This window comes from Lepisma saccharinum, unplaced genomic scaffold, assembly GCF_977018435.1.
Source record: "Lepisma saccharinum unplaced genomic scaffold, izLepSacc3.1 HAP1_SCAFFOLD_444, whole genome shotgun sequence".
NCBI lineage: Eukaryota > Metazoa > Arthropoda > Insecta > Zygentoma > Lepismatidae > Lepisma > Lepisma saccharinum.
Window position 1 is genome coordinate 222,390 of NW_028143141.1, and position 22,513 is coordinate 244,902.

Genomic DNA, 22,513 nt, shown 5'->3' on the forward strand with positions numbered 1-22,513 from the left:
CATAATATGCATGGCACGAGATTACTAGAATTTGTGTTCTGGGTGAGCCGAATGGAAACTGTGTTAGAAGCCGATAGGGAGAATATATAGTCAGTCTGCCTTGGTCATGACATGGACGCAGGTGCGCATGCGCTGACTGGACGAGTCCAATGGCAAAATAGGGGTGGAACGGATAAAATAAACTGGTTCCGTGAAAATTGTCAGTAGAGCAGCGGGGGCGCCAGGATTAATCATCTTGAGGTGCTGAGGGGGTGCGGAATGAAATTTAGGGATTTTTCTTTATTTTCAACATCGTGCCCCCTAAATATCATTCCGCACACCCTCAGCACCCCTAGATGATTAATTTTAGCGCCGCCGCTGTAGGCATCTATGATAATATGCCAATGAAACTGGCGACTTGCATAGTTTTTGATTGATTTTAGCACAGCAACGACATGTTTAGAAATTTGAAAGGAACAGCTTGTTAAAGGGAGGTCAATGACATGCATGGACGACCGGAGGAGTTTTTCAGAGAGGTTAAGAACAACTGTCTCACTTCAATACCTAACATTCGTTGCTCAATGTGACAATGACATAGAATGACACTAAGAATTAAAATTTTCGGATGAACATAGGTTTTGGAAAAGTGGTGATGAAGGGGTGTGGAAGTTAAGGGGTGCTCCCCTTCGCACTCCCATGGTCAAGGGGTCAGAGTCCTATGCCCTTCTGGCGTCAGTGCTAGGCGAAGTTGATAATGATCTCTATGCTGTGGCAGTTATGAGTAGAGCTAGGAATTTTAGGTGCAAAAATTTGCCAATAAAGGTGCAAAAAAGGTGCCAATTTTTGTACAAAAAAGGTTCTAAAATAGGTGCTAATTTTCAGATGTAAAATTTATTGTGAGCAAGGCATACATACATGATTCAACTTGTCTGGATAAACATAGAGTATTCTCTGGTTTTAAATTGTTTAATATAACTAAGCAAAGAAAATTCTCTGATACATTAAAAAGCGACATAAAGGAAAACATGCTTCTTCTTACTTGCTTAGAATTAGTCATCTAGAAAACTGTTAAAATAGATTACATTCAAAATTTCTATGTTCTTCTGAGTGAGGCTACATCTGCGGTCACTAAGCAGATACTTGTAAGTTGAAAAAGAACGTTCAACGTCAACAGACACAATTGGTGCGTATTTTGTTTTCAACCGGTAATCCACATCCTTTTTGGTTGCGACTTCTTGAACATCAGGGTTTTTGGCTAAACTTTGTTCTAACTTCTGTTTCCCAACCCCTTGCAGCTCTCGTTGCACATCCATCAAAACAGCCCACTGCGCTTCCTTTTCAGGACACTGCTCCTCCAGTTTTGTGATTGCAGTAGTAGGGAAAGAGAAGCCATGTACAATATAGAGTTCATCTTGCAATTCCTGTTTAAGTGCAAGTTTTTTGGCTTTTTCTACAGCTGAGGAATTACTAGGCAAAGCATCTAAAAATTTCGATATTGTATGGAAATCATTGCAAATAAACACTGCAGCTTTTAACCATGTACCCCATCTAGTGAGGATGGGAGAGGGTGGTAGTGGAAGTTTCGTAATTTCTACGTACTTCTGTATTCTAGAAGGAGCCTTTTTCAGTATTTTCTTAATGCTAGAAACAAATTCGTTCGTTCATCTTTAAGAGCTTCACAAACTCCATGCAAAGCATGAACAATGCAGGTCACATGTTTTAAGTTAGGATACATATTCTTCAGATTAGAAAATGCAGCTAACATGTAAGATGCTTGGTCTGTAAGAACTAACCACACTCTATCATATTTTACGCCCTCCGGCCACAATACAAAACATGCATCATTGAAACTTTGCATTACACTTGCATTATCTGTTTTGCCGAGAAAATAAGTTTTTAAAAGCATGGATTTCACTTGATGTCCATTGAGAGGTGCTACTAAAATGTTCAAAACATACCTGTTTTGCCTATCTGTGGTTTCATCTAATATGAAATAGATTGGATGGTCAGCTACTACTTGCCTGATTTGCGAGATTTTAGCTTCATAAAGAGATTGAAGGTAAGATTTTTTTAAGGTGCTCTCATCTGGAACTGACTTCCCAGTATATTTTTGCAAATATGATTTCATGACAGGATTGTTAAGTTTCGAAAGAGGTATTCCACACGCTATAAATGTCCTTGCTGTCTCACTGAAAAATTCATTTGTATTTCTGGAACTCGAAGATGCAAGCATCTCACCAATGAATTGCTGTCGCTTCGCACCTTTACCATCTCGTAGTTCTTTATTCCTGACGTGCTTCCCACTTTGTAGATGCTGCACAACCAGAGTGCCTTGGTGTTTGTCATCAACAGCAATAGAAATATCACACACATCACACCTCAGAACAGATCCATCACTCTGAATGCCGTCACCGCTAAACTGTTTAACAATGTCCTGCAGTTTCCCAACATTTACTTTATGTTTTGGCATGAACAAGCAAATCCGATGCATCGATCAGTCGATCACAGACTCCAGTTACCTTGCTAGCTGAGGCGGGAGAAGGAAACTAAAACAAAACAGCTTTCCTACAACAATTCGTAAACAATACAGCATAGGACAAAAAGAGCACAACTTCTAGCAATTGTAACGCGTCATTGTTGGCACTGTTTAAAGTCCGCGCGCTTACTACATTAACGTCCAAGAACTGAAGGAAGACGATTCATTGTTGTACGGTAAACAAGAATTGCGTGCCAAGAAGCCGTGCCTCGAATGTGGGTGGGGTTAAACAGCGTGCGAGTTGTATTAAAAAAAATGATAGTAAAGATGCAAAAAGGACGAAAAGGTGCAAAAGGTTCTGAGATTGTGAAAAAGGTGGAAAAGGTTCTGAGATTGTGAAAAAGGTGCAAAAAGGTGCAACCGAAACACCATCAGTAGAGTTCAATACATGTTTATTTTGGAGATGAGTCACTTTTTTACCCATTTTCACACAAAAAAATTAAAGGTGCAGCACCTAAAATTCCTAGCTCTGGTTATGAGTTGTGACCTCAAGCAAACATAACAGTTCCACGTATGTATTTTTATTTTACGTCTTGCATCTCAAGGTTAATCATGCATGACGGCGAAGATGAATCGATTATGTGAAATTGATGAAGAAACACTCACAAAGGTACACTCATGCCAACACCGTGAGTCGACTAGTCAACACGCTCGGAACCCCAAGCTGCGTAGGGTGGTTTCCGAGTTAACTGATACGACAAATATGGCTATGAGTTCGGCAAGAATTCTCAATATGGGGTAATTTTAAGGAGTTAAATTTGGTTATAAAGAGATCATGTACTACTTTGTTATCTACGGCAAGAACGAAGTTAATGTAAACAAAACCACGTGACTTCTGAGAAAAGTTCCTTTCTTATGTGTTAGTTTGCTATTGGTAGTAACTGTACAGCTCATAATATAAGTTCCTACAACTTCAACATAGCAGCTACCTTGAGTGATTGATTGGGCTCTTCTGGCCCTTTTGGCTAATCGAAACGATGAAGATGAGTGATGATATGCTGAAATTGATGAAGGGACACTCACAAAGAACACCAATGCACAATCCGGGACACGAACTCGAAACCCATGGCGACTAGCGCGTTGTGCTAACGACTCCGCCGCGGAGGTCAACAGCAGCTTTGAGTGGTATAGCTTTATCACGTGCGAGATTCTTCCACGGCTCTCATTGGAACATCCAATAGGATTTCTCAGAAACCACATGTATTTGTTTACACTGACTCCGTTCTTACAGCGAACGAATAGGCCTTGGTGATAATTCAGGGTTTAAATTCGTGGCCGCGAAATATCACGTTTCCTTTCTTACCCAACCTCCTGAGCACGTTGCAACCTAATTGCAAAGCCGCAGCAAAACAAACGGCAGAACATTTTTACAAGTGTGCTGTGTGAGCCCGAATAACGCCTCGCCGCAGAGCAGGTCACGTGACTCCACGCACTTGCACTACGAGACGCGCATGCTCATTTCATATGTTTTGTTCACAGCAAAGCTACGACCTTAACGCTTCCTTCTGTGCCACTTCCCCCCTCCAAAAAGCACGCACATGTGAAAACACATTTGAAACTTTCATAGCCTTTCTACGCGAAGAGCTCGGGACTACTTCAAAATGTAGCTCGTTCTCCTTTCTCTGCGATCCAAAGCTCCGGGGGTGCTTTCCAAAGATGTTTTGACGTGTCGATGTATCTCGATAAAATGCCACGCTCGCTTCGCAATCTTTTTTATTTTATTGGGCCCAATTTCTGCCTGCAAGAGTGGTTGTCATACGTAGATCGAGAGGTGCCCTCGAGGGGGTGGGGGTAATGGCGCCACGCCATTAGGGAAGAGTTCCTTAAAATAATATAACATTCAACATGTATACATTTTCTAAAATTCATGCCAAAATGGTCACACCTTGGCACCATGGTGCAATACGTGAGATAAGACTGAGGAGGGAATCAGAATATATTTCCATAATAATTCATTTACTTTAGCTGGTTCCAAGTCACTTTTGCTATAAAGTGCACCATATTTCATATACGTAACGTGAAATCTAACTTTGGGCAGGGGGCATAATCGAACTTTGTGGGAGAGGGGAACAAAGTTTCCAAGCCCATAAAATTATCATCCAGGACTATTTTGATAAGTAACTGTTACATTTGCAAAATCATAAAAATTACTCGTTATTTTGCTCCTCAGCTTCCAGGAGGTTAACAGAAAATACCATTAACTTGTACATTTTCATAAATCTGACAATCCTTGCCACTAGATGAAGGAAAGGAATAATTTAGTGAGGGCGATCAAGTATTCAGTACAGCTAAAAAAAGTGACTTTCAGTAATATGATAGTAGTACACACGCTGTCGGAATTAAACACTTTATGATGATTATGACATCACCTGGAGGTCTGGGACGATAGCTATTAAACTCGTCCCTACTGTATGAGCACTGACACTCATTTCTGCGTTCAAAAGGCGTTTATGGGCTGAAGCCACGATTTCATCGGACTCAAATGTTTTTACAGGGTGACTATTCAATGATCCAGCTATAAAATTCAAGTATACGTTCAGATCTTCAAGGCGAATAATAATACCAATTGTTGGGAATAGATTCTCAAGACTATCAACCAGATGAGTTCTGGAAAGGTTTCCGAGCTTTCGAGAGCTAACGTCACTCTCATCTTCAGGTTAGAAGGTCTCAAGCTCGAAAACTTTTCCAGAACTCACCTGGTCGATAGCCAGAGACTATTCACGCGAGGAAAGGTTCAAGACTTATTTCAAATACCAATTGTTATAATGAAACAATGCAAACCAACATTTTATGAAGTTCATTATCATCATCGTACATTCATCGTTATCTGTCGCTTTGTGTCAGTAGTATCCACGTAATCTAATATCATCTATCATCTGATATAATCTTCTTCCCCGGATCCTTTTCCTCTTTTAACAGGTATTTCTTCGCCAACTCTTTCCAACACAGTTTTATTTCTTACTTTGTCTACGCTTCTCCATAGCCACACTTCTAAAGCATATACTTGCCTTCCTTCACTTCTTCGTAGCGTACAGGTTTCATCTAAGTATGTGAATAATTCATGGACCCCCGAGACATTGAAAACTAACAATTAACATAAATGACGAGCGACGACTCTCTCCTCCTGGGGCGTTTACAAAAGACGATCCATCTCTTCCTTAGCCCCTCGACATCAAAAAAGTAAGCAACAATCTCACCTGATTCTTGTTATTTAGCGTCGCTTTTCTGCGATTTTGGCTAATCGCGACGATGGGGATGAGTGATGATTTGATGAAATCAATGAAGGGAGACTCACAAAGAACATCCATGCCCAGGACGGAAGTCGGCTGTAATTCATTACCAATAAACAAAGAATCAACACTTCATTTGTTATTTATCGTCGCTTTCCTTACACTTTCGGAAAGATTATTGATTTGGTTTATTTTACTTCGCTTTTCTGCCACTTTTGGCTAATTGCGAAGATGGAGATGAGTGATGAAATTGATGAATGGACACTCAAACACACCAATCTCTAAGTCGGTATTCGAACAAGAGAGCCCTGGCGTCGTAGTGTGTTGTGATAACCACTCTGCTACGGAGGTTGGCGAATCAATACCTAAGAAAACAAAGAAATACATTTCGAAAGAGCGAAGTGGTTTATAGAGTACTGGGGACGGGAGATGAGTTCAGCCCTTCTGGTCGCAACTGTCCGGACTTAAAAAAAATAATAGTCTAGGTCTAGCTGTCAAGATTTATACGTAATCATTGCCCATATTTCTACAGAGCCTTGATTAATAGTTGGGACTGGTTCATCGTTATCAGAAAAAAAAAACTACTTTACGGGAATTCAACCCGTTATTTATACTTATTACGGGATTGTTTCTAGTACATGTACATGCATCGTAATTATTGATTTTTTTGTACAATGAGTTTCCATATTGAACAAAACTACACAACTCAGCAGTTTCCAGCAAGGGAGATAAAAAAAAAATATTCGAACGTTACAATGACCTTGGATTTACACTTGAAGTACGCTGCACATGCGAACCCAGGGATGCGTGATTCAACGTCTTCTCACATCCTCTCGACACACGTGGTTCCCAGTTCAAACACATGCACAGGGAGGAAAGGGGGGTAGAGAGTACTTGTGATTCATCCCGACAACTCGGGTGAAAAAATATAGTTTGTGTGACAGAGTAGCAACTGCGACTGGATTAGTCACTCTCCCCTCTGTGGGCGCGTGCCTGCAGACAGATGGTAACACAATGTTTTTTCCCCTAGCAGCCTCCATCACAGGTAACTCCGGAGGTGATCGATCTCTTGTGTTTTAATTTGGACAAAGAAAAGTATAAACTTGAAAGAGTTCCTGCGCTGTGTTGTGTTTCCTCCTTCCAAAAAAAAGTTTTGCTCATTGTCAAACAATTATTACTATAGCCAGGAAGTTTGGCCAAATGCTACATTTAGTGATAAAAATTTTCCTTGATATATATATTTCTTATGTTGTTGCTAATGTTTAGAAGCTTTTCCAAACTTTAATCTTAATGCTTCTTTTGCCATTTTCAATAAAATTTGATTTTTTTAAAAAATGTATACAACTTATTTTTTTCCTGAAACATTAATGGCATTATGGTGTTATTAGTCTACAGTTATTACAAGCATAAAAACAGTTTTTCGTTGTGACGTTTCAGGAGAACACACGCTCCCTTCATCGGACATTTATTTTTAGTTTTATACATTATTCATCTATTACAGGGAGAGAGGTACGTACATTCCCGAAACAAAAAACTGTGTTTTTATGCTTGTAATAACCACAAACTACAAGAGAAATAATTCTACAATGCAAGCAATGCGTACATACAAGAAAAATCATTCTGGTGTTGCCAGAGAATTACAAAGCTGGAACAAAAGGGGTGAAATTCTTCCAGCATCCATGAAAGTCTTCGAGAAATCGGTGCAGCAGCTGTTGCAGAAAAGTGCAAAAGTGGACTCAGAAAAATTGAAAAGAATTTATGATATTCTTAAAGGTCGAAACTCTTTTTCTTGACGATATGAATACAGCTACAATAACTTGTTTCAGTATAGTCTCAAATTACTTCTATCGAAGTAGAGATATCATTTTCTGTTATGAAAAAGCATTCCTTTTGACATACGACTATGCTCCAATCCAATCAATAAAACACATTTCTTACAACCCTATAACATCAGAAAATGTTAAATACAAGTCCAAAATGTTCTTTGCATTTCTAAATAATGTCCAGATAAGATCAAATTTCGTCTAAAAAATTTACTTTTCGTATTCATACAATATCCAAAGTACGTACAAATAATGTCTAAATCAAAGCATATAATGTCCAGATACCGTCCCACTTCGAAAAGTGATCCGGAAATGTTCATAACATATCCACTTCTGGATATCCCATGGATATCACGTATGCAAACTTTAAAAAGTGGTTATGTGCAATCAAGGCAACAAAGGGAAGTCAAAATTTTATTTCAATGTAGATATTAACTGTTTGAATGAAATTACAGATACAAGTGACTTGGAATTTCGAATCTCGTTGCTCGAGATCCAAATCTCCAATCTTTGGGATCCGCCTATTCCCCTTCGTCCGCCATTTATAGTGTGTGGACATCGAAGGACTGGAGTATTCTAGTCATCCTAGCTAACCAGTACTCTGAAAACAATGCACTAAATTGGGAATTCAGACGCTTTTCCCACTTGAACCACGACGGAGGACACTTCACGTATGATCTCGAGCGAGGGAACAAGAAGTTCTAGGCTGCCAAAGTCACGATTGGGAACGCTGCACGATCTCAACTGGTGCATGAAGTAAGGGCTTTCAGTTTGACTTGTACTTTCTGCATAGATGCAGGTCGTGAGCCAGGATGTGGGCCACAAGAGCAAAATTAAACACACTCCGGCATGCAGCTAGATTTACTACGCTACAAATTAACTAAAAAATGACACTACACTTCTTCTCTATGGTTTTGTGTCGCCATCTAGCATTCTGAAGCAATCTCAAACAGAAGGATACCGAGCTCATGAAACAGATGAGAGAAAAACAACAAGACCCACGTGTTATATATATATATATATATATACACAGTAGAGCGTCGATTATCCGAAGTAATTGGGGGACATGGGTGTTCGGAAAACTGGTTTGTTCGGATAATCGAACTGTACATGTTTATTTGCCAAAAAGAAGTACTGTACAGTAAATTTATTCATAAAAACAGGCATCTCTTTAAGTATGTATTACAGTTTGTAAAAAAATAACTGCATCACTTGGGAAAAGTATGGCAGGACATCTAAAGAGTAACAATAGTTACTTGTAGAAGGGATGCACATTCATAAATGTGCATAAAAACAAATATCGTGGGGTCCTCTAGCACGTCTTTTGTTTTGTTGTCTGTTTTTACCTCTTTTGCCCTCCAGGTGTCTCTGTTGTTGGCTAGTGTCCTTGAGAAACTTCATATACGGCTCGGCGGGAGATTGACAAAGTATCGAATGTTGTTCTTATCGCGTGATTGTTTGCCTGATTGTTGCTGCATTGTTTGCTTTTATAGTGTTGTGAAGTTTACGAACACATAAGCAGTTTAAGTAGTGCTGTGGATTGTGATTGATTTGAGGAATGATGAGTTTGAAAGACACTTCATCTCGCAAGCAAGGACAAATTTTGGCTCTACACAAGGAAGGGGTGAGTCAACGAGAAATTGGTAGAAAAGTTAACGTGAACCAGTCAACAGTATCAAGAGTCATTAAGAAACAACAACAGTTCGGAAAATGTTCCTTGAGAAACAGGTGTGGAAGGAAAAAGAAAACATCTGCGAGGGTTGATCGTAAACTGAAGTCATTAACGTCGTTACAAAAAAGAAGCATAAATTCAAGTCAACTGGCTGCACAAATTGAACTGGAGACCGGTATTAAGTAAGCCATTCAACAGTAGTGTCTAGACTGAAGTCTTTTGGATTTCACAAGAAGAAGCCGCGCCTGACAAAGAAACATAAGGATGCAAGGAAAACATTTGTGCAAAGGTACGGAGATTGGACACAGGAGGACTGGGATTGTGTGATTTTTTCGGACGAAAGAAGTTTAATCTTGTTGGAAACGATGCTGGAGTGAAGCTTCGAATGCGTAGTGGGGAGGAATTAACTGATGAATGTGTATCTGAGACACAGAAGTTCTCCGCAAGTGCTATGTTGTGGGGTTGCTTCACATCGAGAGGAGTTGGGAAAATTGAAATTTGTACTGGGTCTGTTAACAGCGAAAAGTACATAGACATTCTTGATCATAAATTAATTCCCACAGCTAGGAATTATTTTTCAGGTGCAAATTTGAACAAATTTTATTTTCAGGATGACATTGCCTCCTGCCATCGATCTCGTTCAGTCAATAATTGGTTTAAGGAGATGGGTATACAGAGAATCTGGTGGCCTCCTAATTCACCAGATTTAAACCCCATCAAAACCCTGTGGCATATTATGAACAAGAAACTGCGAGAAAGGTAACTTGAAAACATAAACCAGCTAATGGCAGCAATTGTACACACTTGGTACCATGATTTAGATAATTTAACATGCCGCAATCTTGTTCACAGCATGCCCAGAAGAATTGAGGCTGTCAGGAAGGTTAAAGGAGGCCATACAAAATACTAAATGAAGGACAGTTTCACAAATGATGAGGTATGTGTGGTAAAATATTGTTATTCATGCGCATGGACATCACGAGAAACTTTTTTCTCGATAAATGTAACTCTATACGTTAGTTTTCTCAATTACTGTATAGCGTATATTGTGTAACATATGTATATACGAGTATATATCTGCCATGCATACTTCATTTGTAGCCAAATGTAGAAAATATGTTTCAACAGTTACAATAAATATCCAGTTACACCCTGATTACATTTAAAATATGTTATACCCTATCGCACAATTCATATAACGCAAATAAGGATTTTTTTGGCCACAAAGCTAAGTGATGCAGTTATTTTTTTACAAACTGTACAAAGTAACGTACAAAGGCAACTTTAGTAGGAATATATAGTATGTGGTACAGTTTATTAAACAAAAATATGTACATATTACATACGCATTTTGCATGAACAATACACACAGTACACAAAATTAACGTTTAAAAAAATCCTTTATTTTGGTCTGTCTAAGCAAGCCTACACGCTTACGAGCAGCTAAGTCATGTACTTTTTTCATTACAGATATCTGAAAGTGAGCGAGTACACAGTTCGGTTAAGCGGTCGTTCGGTTGACCGACGTTCGGATAATCGACGCTATATATATATATATCTGTATGTGGGTTTAAAATGAAGCTAATTGCTTTATGACACTTGTGGCAGATTTCACAATAAGGCGACGCGCGACATGTGTCGCTTGAAGTATATTCACCAATCGAACGCAGGCTTGTGTGGCGTGTCAAGCTGTTACGGTACGAAACGTTGCTCTTGATTGGCTCGTTCCCAAGCGACACGTCTGAAATCTTCCTTAGGTTAATGAATGGGGTTTTGTAAATGCAACTCCCTCAAGGTGCCTGCCTTCCAGCGAAAACTTTTTTTTTTTCAGGGCACATATTCTCACAAATTGTAGCTGCCCCCCAAATTACTTTATTCTGATAAGACAATAAGCAATATCAAAAAGAAAAAGACTTACTATGGCAGTTGTAATTAGGAGCACCACTAACATTTTGACAATTTTAGTGCACATAAACTCGCCATCTAGTTATCAGCACGCCTTGCATGTCCCTTTCGTTCTCTGTGACATGCAACTCAATTCAAAAACTAAAAAAAAGTACACATTTAGTCGTGCATTGTCTAAATTCTTATTTTTAAACCTTGAGCTTCAAGTTGAGCACGAAAAGGCAAGCTTGCACGACATGTGGTTAAAGATCGAAGAGCGCGCACACCAGCATGCATCAGCGATTATCTTTGCAAAGCTGTAGCAACATGTACAGTCACGGGCACTTCTTGGTTTTAATGATTCCACTGCAAATGAATGCGGTAGTTACAACCCAGAAGTGTCAGTGACTGTACAAGGACTTTGGTGTCCATTAAGTAGTTACGCTTCAGTGTATCTTCCACACACATTTTCGCTTTCGCACTTCTGTCGAAACTTGCTTTCACTTTGTTTTACGTCCACTTTATGCACAGATAGGCTAATTGGGAACTGGACCTACAGTTTTAAAGTGGGATCCGAACCACTATGTGCCTCCACCGTATCGAACATGGGATTCCTTGAATGAGAAATGTTCACAGGACTAGAACCATTACTTCCATCCTGCACACACTTTTCAGAGGAAAAAAATGAATAAAAAACTGTGCTAGGGTTTGAATATGAATTCAAATCATCTGACACTACTAAGTTTTTGTTTCATCGAGCTAATCTCATATATTGCAATTATTTAGGACAATAGTATGTGTATAATACTTAGCATTAGGAAGGGTACAGTGACACTGTCGTTCGAAAATCAATACAGATTCTCATTCGATAATTTACATGAAAATTTCTGGTACCACACTTTCTTTAAGTAGAAATTTCAACGAAAAATGCAGGCTCGACCAGGACTAGAACCCGGGTCTCTGGCATACCCTGCCATTGCTCTACCAACTGAGCTGCCTAGTCAGCCCTGCCTTCGCTTGATTTTTCGCTGTCGCCGTTTTACCTAACGCAACTCCTTTAACATGAAACTTGTTCGTGCATATCAATGTGTGTTTGGTCAGGTTATAGTGGAAAAAAAAACTTCTACTTTTGGTTTGTTTGAATAAATATTTCCATACCTTATTGTGTGTCATTTAGATTCGAGTCGAGACGAGATCGGAATATGCCAAGTGCTGCCTCGTCTCGTACAATCACCAATGCAGCATCACATTCCTAGCATTAATGGTAGGCGACGCAACGTCTTATCAGCAAGATAACTTACGCATTACTTTATTGTATGTCAGAAAGTGGTATAAAGATAATGTCCACAAAGGAAAATCTTACTCTGCAGAAAAGTACATAAGAGACGGAATTGCAATTTGAATGACGAAATCAGAGCGCAACGCGTGAAGCACCAATAAGGAAGACATGTATAATTACCATTCATGCGGAAAATACATAAGATGGCCATTTGCGTGCTTCATATGGGATGCCTTGTAAGCTGTGGGCTGTCGTGGTGTTCACAACTCAGACAGGATTCTACCGTTAACAATGTGGTCTGAAGTACTTTCTCCCCTCCCCCCTCTCTCTCTCTCACACACACACATATTCAAATATACCTGCAGGCACCTGTTAACTGTCTTCAAGCATCATCTGGTAAGCTTCAATACACGTATCCTGCTTTATAAAGCAAGTAAGATCTACGGAATAAATAATGATCAGAAACTTCAATCCTTTGAATATTATTGAAGCCCAGACAAAGAAGATTTCCATGGAAAGTTGCACTTGGTTTGCTATTTTTGATGCAAAGATGTCTGCATCACTGGGGGGCGTAGGATGGCGTCCAGTCAGACTGGTTCCAAGACGAGGAACTGGTCAGGAGCAAGCACGTGAGCGATTCCTGCTCCCTCTCCTCACCTTTCAATTTCTCATCCTGCAAACTTAACGGTCCAGAAACACTAGAGTTCGTTTCATTTGAACACTTCTGACCTGTCCGTCTGCACGAAACTGAAAAGTGTTCTTCACTTGTATCTTTGCCACCTGTCGAAGTGGTACAGGACCTCGCTTGCTTAATTCTACTTCGTTGCAAGTCGAAGAGAGTTCGAAATTTCCTCTCCTTTTGAGAAACCATTATGATATTACGACAATGAATAGATTCTCTATGGCTATCGACCAGGGAGTTCTGGAGTTTCCAGGCTTTCGAGAACTAACGCCATGGGTAGAAGTAATTTCTACCCTGAAGATCAATAGTAGTCGATGGCCTGAGAGAATCCATTTATCATATGTGGCCAAAAAAACTTCAAGACTTACTGAAAAACTACATCAACTGAGAATTCCAAACACTATTTCATTTGGATGTGGTTTACTTGGTTCAGAAATTTGTATTCTAGAGCATGAACATGAATCTCCATGTGGTTTGCTTTCACTGTTGTCTAGATATTCGCAATAATTTCATGGCCATGTAAGTATGTTAATCCGAATTATCTGAATCGAATATTATCCGAATCACGAATGCCGTGGGAATCAATACCCGGATCTCGCATCCTCTGAAATAAGATATCCGAATCCATTAGGAAATCCGCCCATTCTAAACTGCAGTCTCAAGTCTTGTCTATCGAGACACACACGCACACATTATATATACAGGATGTCATCAAAGGCACAGCACCACATGGAAAGAGCCAGTGACGCCATCTTACGTCTGGCAAGGAACTTACTACCAACTACGCACCGCAATTTCTCGGTACGCCTGAATAAGTAGCACAGTAAACAATGACGTAGGCGATTTTTTTCCCACAATGAGGCTCTACTTTCGGACAGTCTCTGTTTCGCTTTGATATTGCACATGTCTTGCCTGTAAGACTGATTCCTTTATGAATTCTTTAGTAAAAACCAAAGGTGCATACTGCAATTTGTACACGAATTCTCTTCTGCTAAAACCTACCACTTCATTTCATGATACTTGTATGCCTCTCGCGCAATTACGTCGTCATAAAGTACAAAAGCAAACAGACATAATTTATAATTGTAATTAAAATACGCCATGACACATGCCGAGATAAGATGTGCAAATGTGAAACAAAACAATGACGATATCAATTACGTCACTGGTTATAAACTTCCTACATTTTAAAATTTGATATATCAAACTAAGCTCCTATTCTTTCCAAACCAAATTATTAAAAAAACATGTAATCCAAAGAACTCAACCAGGAAGAACAATTTATGTTATCATCAAGATGTCATCATTAGTAGGTATGTTTTTGTACTAATGGCACATGCAATAGAATAAAAAGCCGTGCTACCAAGCATTACATGTTAATGTATTAATGAAAAAACGAGGAAAAAATACGTACTGATAATCTTCTTCGTCCTTTTTCTTTGGTTGGTAGTTTTTTACTAGTCTCCTGAAAAGAAAGAGCAAATGTTAAATTTAGTTTACACAGTCGTCGATGTGTTATAAATAGAAATTGCATATCAATTAACTTCGTTACAAAAAAAAAATACCATGATATGATTTTTACAAATGCACATTCAACCAGATACTGTGCACAAGTTGCGGAATATGACTTCTTCTTTAAATATATGTTCTCTTGTTGATTTATTTCCCTTTGCTTCTCTGCCAGTTTTGGCTGATCGAGACGATGGAAGATGAGTGACGGTGGTGATAAGTTGAATTTGATGAAAGAACAAGCTCACGTGGCAGTACAAGCGTCACATAGGATTACACTGGTTGTAGCTGTAGGTCGACGCATACACGCCAGTCTTGTTAATCTGGATTGATTGATTTGGTGTTTTAAGTCCACTTTATGCACAGAAGGCTAATCGGGACTGGACCTACAGTTTAAAGTGGGATCCTAACCACTATGTGCCTCCACTGGGAATCAAACCCGGGACCCCTTAATTACAAGCCGACGACGCTACCACTACGCCATGGGGAAGGCCTGGGTTAATCTAGAAGAATGGAGTCCAGAATGTACTATACCCTGTCCCACCCATCTCTGGAGCAAGGCCGCGCATAGCGTCAGAGAAGGGGAGGAAATCGAGTGGGGCAGAGTGAAGCAATACACGCTGGTAACTGCAGTCGCTTTCCTCTCACGTGTTCATTGGTGGAGCCGTCTCGCGTCACTACTTGCGCAGACTTGTTTTCGTTCGGCTGCTCAAGAGATAACTGGAACAAAGTATACGTGGAAGAGAGTTTTATCTAATTTTTATTATTTAGCACAGTTTTTCTTGTCACGTTTAGCTAATCGGGATGAAATTGATACAAACTCACAAAGGACAACCATGGCACAATTCGAATTCGTGGCCCCTGGTGTCGCACCGCGCTGTGATAACCACTCCGCCACGGAGGTCGACCGCGTGGAAGAGATGGTATTTGGGTGGCTTCAGAAAAGTACACTCCTACATGTCTACATGTTCTCTTGTCCCATGTTAACTGTATGATACGTAATACAATGCAAAGTTGATGGGGGGGGGGGGGGTACCTGGCTATTTTCTATGTACTTTTCTTTAAAATGGAGATTAGAGAGAGCTACAGTACAACCAGTTTTGCCATCTGGTAATCAGAAATTAGGTTCCCAGAAAGTACAAAAGAAAGCCTGTGCGTAGGGCAAAGACTTCGAGACGTCCTGTCTGAACAATTGTACAATTAAGCTTGTTTAAAACTCCAAACCAGCACGAAACGCAAAGGAAACATGAGCGAGCCGCCATCTTGACCGGAAACGCTCATGTCGGTAGCACGAACCAAGATAAGCAAGGAAGGCAGCTTGCAGCTCACTACATTCATAAACAACCAGAACTCTGATCTTGGCGGAGTTATTTGTGGTCGAGTTTCAAGAGGTAGTCTGCATCGTGTCCAGTGGAGCGAGCGTTGAGCCACAAACACAGTTTATAGCTTTCCTACGCGCGGGGATTTATTTCGGTAGAAAACGAGAGAGTTGTGTAAAAGGTTCGTTTCTCCAACAAAGTTTCCCAAATTACTTCTTTACAAAGTTGAAGAAAACTCTGTCGGTAAGTAATGAATAGCATCTCAATTCTACATACAGCAGAAATAAAGAAAGGATATATAGAGAATAAGATAGAGGGAGGGAGGGAGAGAGAGAGAGAGATGGAGAGAGACATAGAGAGAGAGAGAGAGAGAGAGAGAGAGAGAGAGAGAGAGAGAGAGAGAGAGAGAGGAAGACAGCAAGAGACATAAATTATGTTAAATCAGTGTGTGGCTTGTATTCTGTAATGCCAACAGACGCCGCGGTAACACTGGCAGTAGAGTAGTGGCACCGGTTGACCAACCGAAAATGGGGCTCCGTGGGGCTCGCAGTGTTGCCAACCCCTTACTTGAAAAAATCACCAAGGTTTTTCTTTTTTGGTCTAACCTAACCTAAAGCAAGAAGCTGGCAACCTTGCTTGAGGCTTTTCTCGCAGTGTTGCCAGCTGGGGCTCCGTGGGGCTCGCAGTGTTGCCAACCCCTTACTCGAAAAAATCACCAAGGTTTTTCTTTTTTGGTCTAACCTAACCTAAAGCAAGGAGCTGGCAATACTGCTTGAGGCTTGTCTTGGAGTATTGCCAACATCTTACTTGAAAAGTCACCAAGGTTTTTGTTTTTGGGTCTAACCTAACCTAAAGCAAGGAGCTGGCAATACTGCTTGTGGCTTTACAGTGCATAAAGCAATTTGCCAACCTACTGGTATTTTTGCCATAGCTTTTTACAAAAAAAAAAAGAGAGAAGAGAGAGAGGGAAGAGTTAAACAACCGATAGTGTTGCTAATATTTACCTTCAGTTTTTTTTACTTGGCAAGGGCTTAGCCAAATTTATATACTGGCGTAACATACACTGGGCAAGAGAGCCGGCAACAAATATATACTGCCGTAAAAGAGAGAGAGGGATGGATGGATGGTAGCACAGTATGTGTGTGCGTGTGTGTGTGTATAATATGTAGCATTATTAACTAGAGTGTGTTGGCAACTTGCTTATAACTAAAAAAATAGAGATGCCAATGTTGCTGTAAGATAAAGAGAGAGACTAAGCTGGCAACAGTGGTGAGCGAATACGTATTATTTCCAAGTCCCGGGCAACACTGGCAACATCAATTGCGGTTCAGTGTTGCCAACTCACCTCAAGAATATTTCACCATATGATATTTTACAGGCGAAGCTAACCTACGAATGGGAGTTGGCAACACTGACTAGTGGAGGTAGCCGGGGCTGCGTCCGAATCAGCAACAGATGTCACCTAGAGCGCTGTTCCATCCGGGACTCAGCCAATCTCTGTTGTCCGAATTTGCGGTAGACATGGAGTTGGAGGGAAGAGCAGAGAGGAGCGACGAACTCGCTGTGACGCTGCGCTTGGCAGCCATATTCTAACTTTTATTTTGTACAGACAATATTTACTGATTAGAGGATGTAAAACTCAGTTATATTTTAATATTTTATCGATAATACTGAATGCAGAAAAATTGTAAATGATGAAATAGCGTGTTATATTTTTAATATGAGTAGTAAATAGGTGGAAATTATTGTCATGTTTGTTTGCGCCCCAGAGCGCGGTGGGTGAAGTTCGGGCTGACACCTGGCGGGAAAAGTGACAGCCGTACTACAAGGGGACATGCAGATTCGGACGACTTGGACGTGACTTCGACGGCATGCGAGAGCAACGGGAGAGAACGGGATGGAGTGCTTGCCAATCCGGACACGGCTTTTTCTCTCGGGAACGATGTGCCACACACACACGCGCGCGCCTATTTATCTATCATGGGTAGATCATGTTCTGCGCATTTATTTGTTGCGCTGACACAGCGTGATGAGTAAATGCACTTTCTTATTTTTGAAGTATGAATGCACCTTATCGTAATCTTCCAAGTCCCGGGGACACCAATGTTTGTATATCGCGACTTTTGTAAACCTCTCTCGGGAACAATGTGCCACACACACACACACACACCAATATTGCTGTAAGATGAGGAGGGAGAGAGACCTATAGCTGGCAACAGTGGTGAGCGAATATGCATTATTTCCAAGTCCCGGGCGCCAATGTATATCGGGATTTTTGTAAACCTCTCTCGCGGGAACGATGTGCCACACATGTGTGCGCGTGCTTCTTATTATTTTTGTATTGTGATGCAAACAAACAAATAATAATTGTTTTTTTTTTTAGGATTTCTGGCCTCTATAACCTCGCCAGGGTGCGTGGGTGCTCAACACTAGTTCTAACAGTCATAGCTATCAAAAGCCTAATGCCTCTGTAGAGTTTTGTGAGTTATTATTTTTTTTTTAATTTGCGCTTCGAACTAACTTATATTGGATTTTGATCGTAGTGTGCAGTGTTAATTTGATCAGAGGTGCCTTATCGGCTGGATTGTTGTTATTCTGCAGCACTGTTGAGGTGAAATCCAAATTGTACATGTGCTTGTCGAAATGTTTTTGTATGCGTGGAAGAGTGTGCTTGGACCAGTAGGGAAATTTATTTTTCGCACCGAGGTCTGTCGCGAAAGTCTTCGTGCTTGAATTATGCGAGAGAGTTGTTGTCGAAGATTCGTCCAATAGGAGTTGGCAACACTGACTAGTTGCTTCACAAATTTTTTGTTTTTTAAATATATGATATTTTACAGGTGAGGCTAACCTACAAGTTACAAGTTGACGGCGTAATCTTCTATAAGATGATAAGTATGCAATAAGATGAAGAAGATGCTAACTGGCAATAGCGGTGTTAATGTTTCCAGCTTTCTACTTCTTCTCATCGGGCTTCCTCCCTCTTATGGTGCAGTGGTATTTAAGGATTTGATACTCGCACAAGTGGTTTTTGAAACTGTAGGTCCACCCCTGATTAGTCTTACTTACAGGGGACTCTTGTAAACACTACGGGAGCGAAAAAACATGCATACTTCTGTTTTTCCACATGTATGTATGTATGTAATGCGATTTGTGTGGGGGTCAAAATTTTGAATTTACGGCTTAATTAATCTGCATGAATGCTTAATGTTTGATTTTTTTATTTCTAGTTTGATATGAGATACACACAATTTTTATTTTTTGAAGTACAGTTAATATTACCTAGTTTGGGTTAAGCTGTAACATACAACTAGCGATCGACACGACTACCTGACACACAGACAGAGAGAGTGTGAGCAAATTCAAAGTGTGATCTATTGTGAACTAAACTAACCTCACTCACCCACCCACATATAGTTTTACAGGTAACTCAAAAAACAGGAAGTAGTATATAGCATGACAGGTCGATCTATCGTAAACTAAACTAACCTCACTCGCCCACTCACATATAGCCTTACAGGTGACTCAAAGGCAGAAAGGCAGCTATATCACTTGTAAGGGGCAACACACAAGATCTATTGCAAACTAAATTAACCTACGACATAAGCCATGGACATATTTTCCAGATAGGGTATAAGCAACTCACCTCTTGCAATTGTATAACGAAAAAATTAACCTACAGCTGGCAACACTGTTTGAGTTGCTTTCGACGAGCCAAACTCAAATAGGCTCTACAGCTAGAAGCTTGAAACATATACCCTCGCAGAGTATGCCAACTTACTCTTATGTAAAAATATTACCTAGTACAGTTAAGCTGTGGCATACAACTAACGATCGACACGACTACCTGACACACATACGGAGAGAGTGAGACAGCTTATACGCAATATATTCCTACACATGTACTGGGTTTAAAAGGTAACTTGCAACAACTATTTCACTCACTCCCTATCAAAATCTTCTAACCACATGTTTTTGATACTTGCTGCCAGAACATGGTGGTTTTAGACTGTAAATTCAACCCGATTATTCTATTTGTGCATGATGCCTGCATTTGGAATATTTAATTTTTGGCATACGGTATTTTGCGTGCTCCAGTAACCTTGCGCTCGATTCACGGAAGCTATGACGTGTATTTCCTGTTTCGCGAACATGCGAGAATTTTTCACAATAGATAATATATTGCAAGAGCGAGTTGTTTGTGTATATAAATCTAGTTTTGGAAATGGACATGAATATAATGTCAAAAATTATTGCATAACTTAAAAATATTGATATTTATTGCACTAGCAAAGGTAAATGTGGAATGCCCCGCCCCCTCAGCTGTTAGGTTAAACAGCATAAATATTTTATTACTGATAGCAAGCATTGTCATATGGACAAAACAGATCTAGTAATGAGCTGTCTTGCAAGTCTCTCGAGTGAAGGAATATGATGCCACTATAAACTGTAAACAAGATATACAACCTCTGGCATGAGATGTACGAGGCTTATGAACCTCGACCTATAGAGTTGTACAATGGATGTTTTTTTTTTTTAAGCATAGCGATGTGTTTTTGCTTATTTCAATGTCATCGAGCGGGCATGTAAAGAAGGGGAGAGAAAAAAAAGGAGGGGGGTTATAACGGATAATTCATATTTCGATTTCAATATTTTTGCTAGTCACGATTCACCTGCTATCTAGAAGGACACTGGACGATGGCTAAAAGCGAGTGAAGGAGAGAAATGTTATTTTTTATTTTTTTGATTGTGTGTGATGAAATAGTTTTAGATAATAATAGTAGGCTAATAGAATTGTAGAAAACGGCTGTATCGTGATGCGAGGCTGAAAGCAATTTCGAAAGCAGTCTCGGGCATTTTTGCGTTCAGCCAACAAGGAAAATGCACATGGAGGGCGTAACGGTATTGTCCATGGATGGTTTTTCTGAATAAACATACATATCAGTTTTTGCAGTCTCCAGATGGGACCGGAGCTTTTGTTTTGGTTGGACAAGGGGGTTCAGATAAATACATGGACATCAAAATAAAAGAAAAAAAATTTACTCCACTGCTCACATGTATTGAGTCTTCCATTAACACACCTCGCGGGGGCGTACCTACATGTATGCAAAATATAGTTAATGTCTTATTTCTCGAACCTGTGGTCTGTAGATTTGCTTTTGTTGGCAACAGAAACAGAAAAAATGGCACCATGTTATTGAATACTGATATGGGTGTACTGTAATCATAACAATTTTTCTAGTTAAAAATCTATGTCGAAAAGCAATGTTGGGTGACTTGTCTGTGTTGGGTCTTATTAACAACTTCACAGCTGTACCTGCACAACTCATCGACTACAAGGCAACAATGTTAGGAAATGTGTGCATGGCTCCGAGAATACAATTTAAAATCACTAATGTGGCATGAACCCCCTCCACTTGTGTGTATTTGAATATGCGAAAATTAGACATTTTGAATAATCGATGAGAACAATCACAAAAACAGGTTGCACCTGTATGACGTGTTCAAACTTCAGACGATTTTTGTTAATCTACAAAAGCCAAGTGTGAACGGAGATTACTACGAAAATTGGGAAAAGAAAAGAAGCAAGGCTATTTTGGCTAATGGCAACGATGAGGATGAATAATGGTTGTTTTTGATAAAATTGACGAAGTCAATATGCCTAGCCTAAAATAAAATTCAACAATTAATGTTAAACATTTGCCACTCTGAAATGGCGACGGCTATCATCATAATATCACTTGTTTCTAACCTGTTCATATTGGCCCTCTCTCTACCCCTCCATAAATTCGATTCGAAAGGCACAATTATTCTAGTTCTTGAATAAGACTCGCATATGCCCTCAGAAAAAACAAGAGAAGAAATAAATAAATCAAGTCATGTATATTCTTCATCCCCGAATTTTCTTCCACAACATCGCACGAAGCCTCGAGTTTCGGATATTGTTGTTGTGCGACAGGATAGGATAGATGAACCGTATGTTTACCGAGGACCAGACGTAATCAAACATTTTTTTGAAAAGATAGTTGAAGAGGTTGAGACTATTGGCAGCCTCTTACGCGAATCGAAACCAAATGCTCCTATTATCCAGCGATGAACTTCAATCTCACAATAACATTGAAACGTGTCCGGTGTGCGATCAAAGGTTTTACCGACGAGAACCGGAAAGTAATTTCATCATAATTATTTCACCGGAAACTACATCGGTGGAATCTGTAACATAATGTATTTATGTATGTGTTTGACAATCATATATCACTCACTAGAACAATTTTCACATTGTTTTCACTATGTGAGATGATATTTTATTTATATTTACGATAAAATAGAGGTTTGGGTGTAATAACAGTTTTTTTATTAATTAATTTAGAGATGCATTTTTTATTTGTTGAGTTAATGATTAGGTTAATTTGTTATTTCTCGCGAAAAAAAAGAGGGAACCACAGCTGAAAGAAAATACACAACTTGTATTATTGAGGTCAAGAGTTTGTTTTAACATTATTTTTTGCACACATAGGCTAATCACGACTCGGGATACGTTTAAAATGGAATTTGAAATATTGATTATGCGACCTGACTGGAACTCGGAATAGGACACACTGA

At 39.8% G+C, this 22,513-nt stretch overlaps 1 protein-coding gene across 3 annotated transcripts in view; it reads right to left on the reverse strand.

Moving 5' to 3' along the window:
* The window catches only part of LOC145982831 (formin-binding protein 1-like), a 67,508-nt gene extending 52,962 nt beyond the window's left edge, over nucleotides 1–14,546 (reverse strand). For all 3 annotated transcript variants that reach the window (XM_083116193.1, XM_083116192.1, XM_083116191.1), the window contains exon 1: nucleotides 14,500–14,546. The gene's annotated coding sequence lies outside the window, so the exon portion shown is untranslated. The remainder of the gene's footprint in view (nucleotides 1–14,499) is intronic.
* Nucleotides 14,547–22,513: the final 7,967 nt, after the last annotated feature.